Here is a 9,756-nt window from a genome sequence, read left to right as displayed (position 1 = left end):
ACAAAGGCAATGTTCGTTCAATAGCAAAATGTTTCATCGGGCAAAAAACTAGTTTCTAAAAAATTACAAAACAAGAGATCGGAGTGGGGACACTATCCTATATGACCAAGGGGAGGGTCAAAGTTGTGGATGTCAATCTGCACGTCATCATCAAGGCCTTCCTTGTCGTCATCCCCACCTACTCCTCCGATCCAAAGAGCTCCAAAGTATCAGCGATAAAAGGCACAGTCTTCAGATAATCCGAGGTGACATCGGGTAATTTCACATGTAGGAAGGCCCGGGCCTCCCTGAGGGTGTGGAAGTACGCCCCCGACGCATACTCGCCCTTGATTTTGTCACAATCCTCGGAGGTTTCAAACTCCTCCCAGGCCTTCTCCCTAACCTCCGCGAGTTTGCTCTCAAAATCTTTTGTCTTTTGCATAAGTTTGAGCCTCGCATCCTCGACCTTGTCCTTTGCAACACCGAGGTCATCCCGGGCCTTCGCAACCACCCTCTTTACGTCATCACGCTCTTTCAACAAAGCCTCAACCTCGGTCTTGAGGTCAAGGATCTTCCTATCCTTAGAGGCCATTGAGCTCTCCACCTCAGTCGCTCTCTTAGCCCCTGATCGGTATTAAATGGCACGCCGCAAGTGTACGGGTCGCGATCAAGTAGTATAATGGACCTTTTAAGTCCAATCGATCCCTCAGAGAGTGTTGTTTTCAATTACGAGTGTATTTGTTTAAATTAACGAAAAAGATACACACATTTAAAAGTTCGATTTTAAAAACTATAAAAAGGTGAAAACTCGATTTTGATTTAAAATACTTAAATAATACTTAAAAAGTGGAAAAGTTTGATTTTAAAAGATGTTGGAATTTATGATTTCGCTTAACCCTTTTCAAGCCGATTATGCGTGGATGCAAATTACCAAACTATGTGGTTAGACCCGATTTTCCAAAATTAGTCAATAACCTCTGTCGAGCGATATCAACCATAATTGCTTGGCATTAACATATTTCTATGTCGTTCTAAACCAAACAACTGCATTCAATTTTTGTGAAAATAACTCAACGGGTCACATAGGATAGGTATACATGTCTGGATGCCTAAACGCGTATAGTCGAAACCATACAAACCTATGGTATTAATTATTTCGGTCCATTATGTGCAAGTATTTTTCAATAATTAGGCAACTACCTAACCACAACATCTATTGACGTCAAATAAATGTAGTAATCTTAAACATGATAATTAATACACCAATATTTTGATAACAAATGCATATCTAACAACATATAACACGATATTAATGAAAATAGGTTAAGCTAATACATAAATTCCAACATAAACTTGTTTAGTTCATCATTCTAACAAAATAACAAAGAGATTCTCATAAATATATTATTACAAACATGAAGAACTAAATGAAAGGAATACAAAAGTTGAGATAAGACCCTTTTAAATACGAATTGTAATCCTTCAATGTATTCTTCAAGCTTTCCTTAATGATCTCCTTGCTATATCCACTTGATTCCCAAAATAAAACTAAAATTAACAAAAGAAAATAAAACTAAAAGAAAAAATATATATATATAAATAAGATGTTATTAGACACAACATAAATATCCTAAAAATATCTAGAATAAAATAAGGATAAAATAATAAAAATGTTGACCAAAAAATCTCGAAATTGCAGATTAGGTCCTTCAACTTTCATTTAGTGCAATTTGGTCCTAAAAATTTGACTTTTATTACATTTAGGCCCTTCCATAATTGCACTTCAAGTCCTTTTCCTTCTCTTTTCGCTCGTTATACTTCTTTCGGGGTTTTTGAGTAACAATTACACAATTATAAATAGAAATCTACTCAATTTTATCAATAATAAAGTTCCAAAAAGTGCTAAATAAGTGTGTAAAAACACACTTATCAGCCTTCTCGATTTCTTGAAGAGAGAGTCCTCGAGCTACACTCAACGTCTGAAAAAGAAAAATAAAAGAGTATTAATCTCGAGGAAGAAACTGAAAGCTTAAGTCAAATGTTCGAAGATTACCTTCATAGTGAAGAGCCCGACGACCTTCATCCTGTCCTCAAGCTTTACCTCGTCCTTGTATTTGGAAACAAGATCGGGAACGAGGTGGCAACGTTCGAAGTCCTCGGTAAGGGAATTCACCAAAGGAACGATGTCATCCTCAAGATCGACTACCTCAGAAGGAGGTCGAGAAGTAAGACTCGAGGAGTAGGAGATCTTTGACTTGGCTGCAATGGGCTCGAGGGTTGAGGCTGTGCTCGAGATGTTTCACCAGGCCCCCTCACACTGTGCTCGAGTGGGGTGTCTCAAGGCCTTTTCTTACTCTTCTTCTTCGTCGAAAGTTACCCATATAGATGGGCATCAGCCCTTAACAAAATTGCAAATGGCTCGAGGATCAAACGACATACCTCCAAGAGTAGAAAACACACTTTGGAATGAGCACAAGATCAAGCTATTTTGCAAAAATAAGGAAACATCCCTACCCTCGTCGCCTCTAATATTTGCCAGGTCTATAACCTCTTCCCCAATCTCCTTCATGGTCGAGAAAAGGGGGGGTTGAGACCCACCAGCATTCTCCTATGCTCTTCCAACACATCTGGATATACCTGGCCCTCATAGAACTTCTCGGCGTCGGGGATCCCCCAATCAGGCCAGAAAGGAAGGTCGGGTTCTTGCGCAATAACATAAAACCAACCCTCCCTCCACCCTTTTAGAGAACGCCATCCTCAGGACCTTAAAACCTCCTATCGTCAAGAGATAACCAAAACAAGTATATCGAGGATGCTTCTTAAGCTCAAATACTAATTTACAAAGGTCAACGTTGGGCTCGATACCTAAATACCTACAAGCTATAAAGAAATACACGAGTATTCTCCAGGCATTGGGCACTAACTGCCCCGGGCACATGGAGTGCTCGACGAATAAAGCAATAAAAAGGGATGAATGGGCCACCTAAAGCCAGCCTTAAGGGTCTCCCTAAAAATGACAAACTCCCCTCGTCGAACCCAAACAATTCTATTCTCGGGGCTAGGGGATCTAACATCACAAATAGGTATAAAGCCATATTCAATAGCCGCGACAATAGCTAAGTACTCTTTTAGCCTACAAAGCTCGTCGGGATACTCGAAGATCATATTTACCTGAGCCTCGGGTGTAGCTTCTAGAGGAATAGCCATTGGTATTATCGAAGTACCTACATCCTCGATACTACTCGAGCTACTGGATAGATCACAACCCTCACTACTCGACATTACTCAATGAACTTAAGTCCTAGCTTATGGAATAATTTAGAGTCTCGAGCCTTACCTTGAGTTACCCGACGACTTGAGAAGTTCCAAAGTATTTTTCTCGAGCACAACCGCGCAGAGCTTAGATTTACAGTGGATAAAAATGAAAAATGAGTGTAAGAACAGCAGCATTTATAGGTGAAAAGGACGGGAGGCCAAAGGTCGCCATTTATGGCCGTCCTTGAAGACAGGTGTCACGCATCCAAGCTCACTCTCTGCAACGGTCATATCAATGCCGACCTTTATCGTCATCCAATATTTCTTGACGATGCTACTTAAAGCGAGGTATTTGAAACTCATGTGCACCCCATCCCAGAGTTCGCACTCTACGAGGAGTGCACGGGGCCATTGATAATACCAATATTGCATACCCGAGGACCTTTTTGCTCAAGGACTCCCTACATGCTCCGCCTCACTTTTTTGCCAAAATGTCCTCGAGTTATTTTTAGTCCTCGAGGATTGTATCTCGAGGACTGTGCTCATACAAATATGAAACTCACCCCCTATTGTCCTTGAGAATATGTCCTTGGGCCATTGTTCATTAACAGATCTTCGAGATGTATATACCCAAAAAACAGACACATAAACGCCTAAGGACTCTATATCAACTCTAACACCACTAGTCAAACAGTTCCATTATGAGTAGGACATTCCTCACAAACAACTCTATCGGATAAGAACATCCACCCAATTCCGATTCTATCAGGAATGTACTACCTACCCCTATAAATACCAACCTTAGACATTATTCAGATGCGTTTTCATTATTCTCCCGTTTATAACCTCACGCACATAATTTTCTTTCTGACTTAAGTATCGAAGGGGCGACGAGAATACACCCCGTTGCCTTTATTTCAAGTACCGGAAGACTATAATCGAGCTCATCCAAAGTTCTCAAACTCGAAAAATCAACAAGTACGATTTTTGGTAGCATCAGATATCTTCACCAAGATTTTCAAAAAAGAAGTTCTAAGATATTCCATTTACTATCAAGCTAAAGAGGCACGGTATAAATAAAAGAATAAAAATAGGAGCACAAACTCGTCCTGTTCCATGAAATGGAAACTATCCACAATAATAGTCCCTTCACAAATATCAAATGGACGTGCTATAGACCTTTTTAATACATTTATAAGAAAAATGACCAACTAAAAAGAAAAAATGATTCACTAAAATGAAAGAGTCGACAAGTTGGAAATAGGTGCAATATATAAAAAAAAAAAATTAAAAAATTACTCCACTTACCATCTCTAGGGTGACAATGAGCTCAATTTGCCATTGTTACGAGTTGGTAAAGAATGATGCCACTCATTTTCAGCCACATCTTCAAACTTAGAAGATCCTTGAGCTCTAAGCTTTGCTTTGCAGATTCAGTTGCTGCCATATAACTTGGCAAGCTCAGTGTGTTCTGGGAAGCATTCTCAGAATATTCCTGCTTCGCTGGAAGAGATTTCATCCTCCCAATTTTCACCTCTTCGCTATTATGTTCTTCCTTAGAACTCGATTCATCAGAGACAGCTGGAAGTGCCTCCATATTCCCACAATTTTCTGAGGAATGTAGCTCAAATGCAGGATGATTAACATGTGTCGCTTCAATTGGCTCACCCACTGTCGATGGCTTTGAAGGAGCCCCTGCTAAAGTTGGTTTGTCGACGACTTCAACATCCAAATCAGCCAACTTTGGGGGAGAACTAACAATGTCTTGTTCAAAAACATTACGAGCTGCAGAACTCGACACTTCTTTAGGACTCTACTGTTGCTTCTCAGTTTTCTTCTCAGATTTTTCAGAAGCCATTGCCATTGATGCGGAAACCTTTCTCAGATTCCGTTTAACCCTCTCAAGTTCATTTTGTGGCTGCTCTTGCACTGACTCTGTTTGATGACTAGTGACTTTCCTTGGGTAGGTTTTCAAATTGTTCTAAAGAAGCTAAAGCACAATTTTCAGCATTAGCTGCAGCACTAACCTTTCCAATACTCCTTTTTGATTCTCCAACTTTGGTCCAACAATATGCGTGCCAAACTGCTTTCATAGAGATCTTGCATCAAAAGTTTTCTTTTATCTGTGTGTGTGGTTCACAGAAGTGGGAGGATGACCAACGCTCAAGCCAGTTCCAAGATGAATTTGGCTTGGCCACATCATACTGAAGGATCAAGGGCATGTAAATTGGCAATGATGCAAGAAGCTAGAACAGGCGAAAAAGAATGCAGTTAAATCCCTACTACAAGCCCAAGGTAATACATTAGGGTGGAAATTAATACAAAATCAGAATTTGTCTTATTCAGCACTTCCAAAAAGTCGTAGAATCTGAATGAATTTGATGAGGGTCACAATTTCTGTGCAAGGTAACAGAGGATAGATTTTCGATGCTTATGTGTAAGTTTTAAACCGTAAAAAGTTTCAAGAAAGAACACTTAGTTTTGCTCTTCTAGGCACAATAAACCCAAGTAGCTTGATAGAAGAAAATACACCAACTAAAAGAATTCTGCAATTAGAATTAAACCAACGCGCGTCTAAACAATAATCTGCAATACTTTTGTTAATTTTCATAATAATTTGTCAGATAAGTCATCCCAGATTGGGATCTTCTAAAAAGCAGTACCAGAGTGGTGCGCATTCATATAATGTGTTTTATGATTGCTATAGTTAACAAAATTTAGCCAGCCCTGACTGGAAAGGAATGGAATCTGGCTCCAGCAAACTGAACCCAATGCGAAGAGAACAGGAGGCTGCGAAAGGTTTACTGAAGCAAATAGAGCTAGAAATCATCATTATCAATTAGCTAGAAATATCACTCACGAGAGCATTACCATGTAGCCCCGAAAGTCTGCTTGTGCCTTTGTGGCAGCTTGCACTTGTCTTCTTATTTCAGCATCATCAGATGAATCAATACCTTGCGAATCCACACTTCGATCAGTAGGCAATAAAGCAGCAGTCTCATATGGCAAGCTGGCCGGTGCACCCTTCTTATATTCCAGATTGTTTGCACCTCTATCATCGACCTGATATCGCAGATCTGAGACCAGCAGCAGATTTGCAGCAAGATCTCCCATTGGTACATCAGCCCTTTTCTCAGCAGTAACATTCTTCACATGGAATAATATCTTGGATTAGCATAACACATTATTGCAGACTGATATAATACCCAAAAAATACAAATCAAATAAATCACAGAACTTTTATCGAAGTAAAGCCTTCACAAGTTCAAAAGGTAGGCAAGTAACATTGGTAAACTAACAAGATTTGATGTAGAATATAAACTTTAGCATGTTGCCACAGTTACTTTATCCAACTCCACACTCTCCTAGGTACAAGAAACGTTCTAATAAAATCAGACCACCAAAAGAAACTAGGACTAGAAATAACAGCCCTATAACTGCAAAGACCCAAAATTGAACTTTTCATTGACCAAATAAAACCCCAGAATATCTCGGTGATGGACTCTGGTCTCACACAGTAACAGAAATACCGATGATCAAATGCATAAATTAGAAAGGTGAAATGTCAAGAAGAATTATAAATCATAAACAGCCCAAACAGAAAGAATCAATGATGCAGCAGAATAAAACCAGGATAGTGCAAAGAAATCGAAGATAAAGTATTATCTGCTTCAAACACAACTGGGCCAGTGAAATTTGTGTTTCACAGAAAATTCAAGCAACATTTGTTTTACCATGAACAATAGGCATTGCACGCCAGATAATAAGCAAGGATTAATAAAAGATAGGGTTGTTTTTAAAATGGGGAGCTGAAATCGGGCACAAATTTTTGTCTCAAAACAACCAGAAAGACAATCATAAAATTGTAGACAAAACAAAATAAAATAATAGACTAGCCAACAGCATTCTTACTTTAGATAAACTAGACTTGGGGGACTTTTATGCAAAGAGTACAGTCCTGATCCACTTTCCAGGAGATTTCCCCATTGCTAAAGGCCACTGCTAGAAACAGCCATCTCTCAATTGAAATCCTGCATTACTTCCAAAGATTAAGCCTTTGATACATAGTTGCAAATTGCAACTTTAATAATGTATTTTGTATAATAAAATCGCTCATACACAAAAGAGAAAAGGCAACAAATTATAATTGGCCATTCTGATTTTAATTACCTGTCAAAAATCACATTGCTTAGAAAAAACTACTACATAACATAAACAAACCAAGTGCAGAAGTAAAGAGCAAAGAGGACTAAAATGCTCCAAAGACGTTCAGCTTATGATGCAATTTAGTAATCTTCTCTGAATTACCTTACAATCAGCTTATTTATAATCATGGAAAAATTTATTTAATAAAATTAAATAAAATTTGAGCTCCATTTAATCCACTCACTACTTCAGAGAGGTGAAATCACTATATCTTTACATAGAGAGAAATTTAAAAAATAAATTTATTTATAACTTGCCAAAATTAAGCTGTGCTAGTAAAATTTAGCATGTGTTTGGCCCCCATTATTCCTCATTACATTAAATTAGATTTTTCTCTCTCCTACTTTTAACCACACAATCTTCAATAAAATAATATTACACGTAAATCAAAAACTTTTCAACCGCTCATTTTTCAAAAAAATACTATTCATCTCATTATAATTTATCTATAATGGGGCTCAAACGAGGGCTTAATTACAAGTAACCTAAAAAGCACAAACATAAGTACCGGCGCAAGATCTGCCCAAAACCCATAAGAAATAGTATATCTGCAATTAAAGAAGCACAAAAACAAAAGAAGTGGGGTTTTTGGCAATGTGGCTTAAATCTGAGGTTTTCAATACCTGGAAAAATAGGGAAATTTTCCTGAAAGCACGCAAATTTCGTAAAGGGAAATTTTGGATGAAATGAGACAGAATTGGAAACTCGTAGTTCGTCGGATAGGAAAGAGCTCAAATAAAAGGTATCAGGCAACAAATTTCAGGCAAAAGCTTGATTGAAGTGGAAGTAAAAACATTGAGGGAAAGGGAGCAAATACGCATGGGAGGCCCCATTGTTGGCAACGAGCCGGCTCGGCCCTTAATGCCACGAGCTCGGCTCGTGCTAGCTCGTTTCTGGTTCGATTCGTTGAAATTGGGCGAGCTCGGCTCGGCCTACGAGCTCGTGGGCCGAGCTTGAAAACGAGCCACGAGCTCAGACTCGACTCATTGAAATTGGGCGAACTCGGCTCGGCTCACGAGCTCGTGGCTTGTCCGAGCTCGTGGGCCGAGCCGAGCTTCGACTCGTGGGCTCGTCTAATTTTATTATTTTTTTTTTTAATATATAGAAAATAAAGAATAAAGTTTTAAAAATAAAAAGTGTTAAAAAATACAAATAATTTAACAAAAATAAATTTTTATTTTTTTTATTTATATCATATTGTAATTTGTAATATTTTTTATAAGGTATAACCGTATAAAATATTTATATAATGAAAACGAATTTTTTTTTGAAATACATTTACAAAAAATATTTTTTTGATTTCTTTTTAAAGTTAATAAAGAATAGAGTTTTAAAAATAAAAAGTGTTAAAAAATACATATACGAGAACAAATTTTTATTTTTTTTATTTACATCATATTGTAATTTGTAATATTTTTTATAAAGTATAAAATATTTATATAATGAAAACGAATTATTTTTTGAAATACATTTACAAAAAATATTTTTTTTATTTCTTTTTAAAGTTAATAAAATATAAACCCTCCTCCTTTATCCGGGCTTGGGACCGGCTACATCAATTTTAAGTAGGCAGAGTTAAAAATTGTACAAGAACAACTTGTTGTAACGTGTACAATTTTTTAAAAAAATTAAATTTAACGATTAAAAAATAAATAAATAAATAATTTGATTAATATAATTAAATCAAATATCACTTACTTGACGACATGCAATTTCAGCGTATTTATCTTGTAGTCGAAAATGAGCGTTCTGCCAATCCTTCACACACATTAACGCTTCGAAAACATTTTCTTTCAGTCAGCTCCTCATATCAGTCAAAACCCTTTTACCTGCACTAAAAGCAGACTCCGAAGCAACAGTGCTAACCAGAGGTGTCAATAGATCTTTCGCAATTGCAGAAACAATTGGCAACGTCTTTTATACTTTCGCCAGAATTCAATTACTTCTTCTGGAGTTTTTTTAATTGTTCTGTCTGTTGGCATATTATGATTGAAAGTCATGGCATATTATGATTGAAAGTCTACGGGTGAGGCCCGCTCGGCTGGTGCTCGGGCTCGTGATTTCACGAGCCCGAGCCGCCCACGAGCCCATTTTTCACGAGTCGAGCCGGTTCGGCCCAATTGACATCCCTAAGGCCCCTACATCAAAGTACTTTGATGTTGGGCTAGGCAAATCTCCCGAATCGTATCGATTGAATCGAATTCGAACTGAACTGAATCGAACTCGACGGTTCTTATCAAATTAAATATCCGAACGAATATTTGAATTGAGAACCAACGGGTACGGTTTGATTATCGGTTCTAGACTAAGAACCGA

The 9,756-nt window shown here is 37.8% G+C and overlaps 1 pseudogene; it reads right to left on the bottom strand.

Annotated features, from left to right (window-relative positions):
• Nucleotides 1-1,644: 1,644 nt before the first annotated feature.
• LOC111400147 lies at nt 1,645-8,265 on the bottom strand (annotated as a pseudogene).
• Nucleotides 8,266-9,756: the final 1,491 nt, after the last annotated feature.

Source organism: Olea europaea, chromosome 10, assembly GCF_002742605.1.
Source record: "Olea europaea var. sylvestris chromosome 10, O_europaea_v1, whole genome shotgun sequence".
NCBI classification, from domain to species: domain Eukaryota; kingdom Viridiplantae; phylum Streptophyta; class Magnoliopsida; order Lamiales; family Oleaceae; genus Olea; species Olea europaea.
This window is presented reverse-complemented; position numbering and strand designations above follow the sequence as displayed.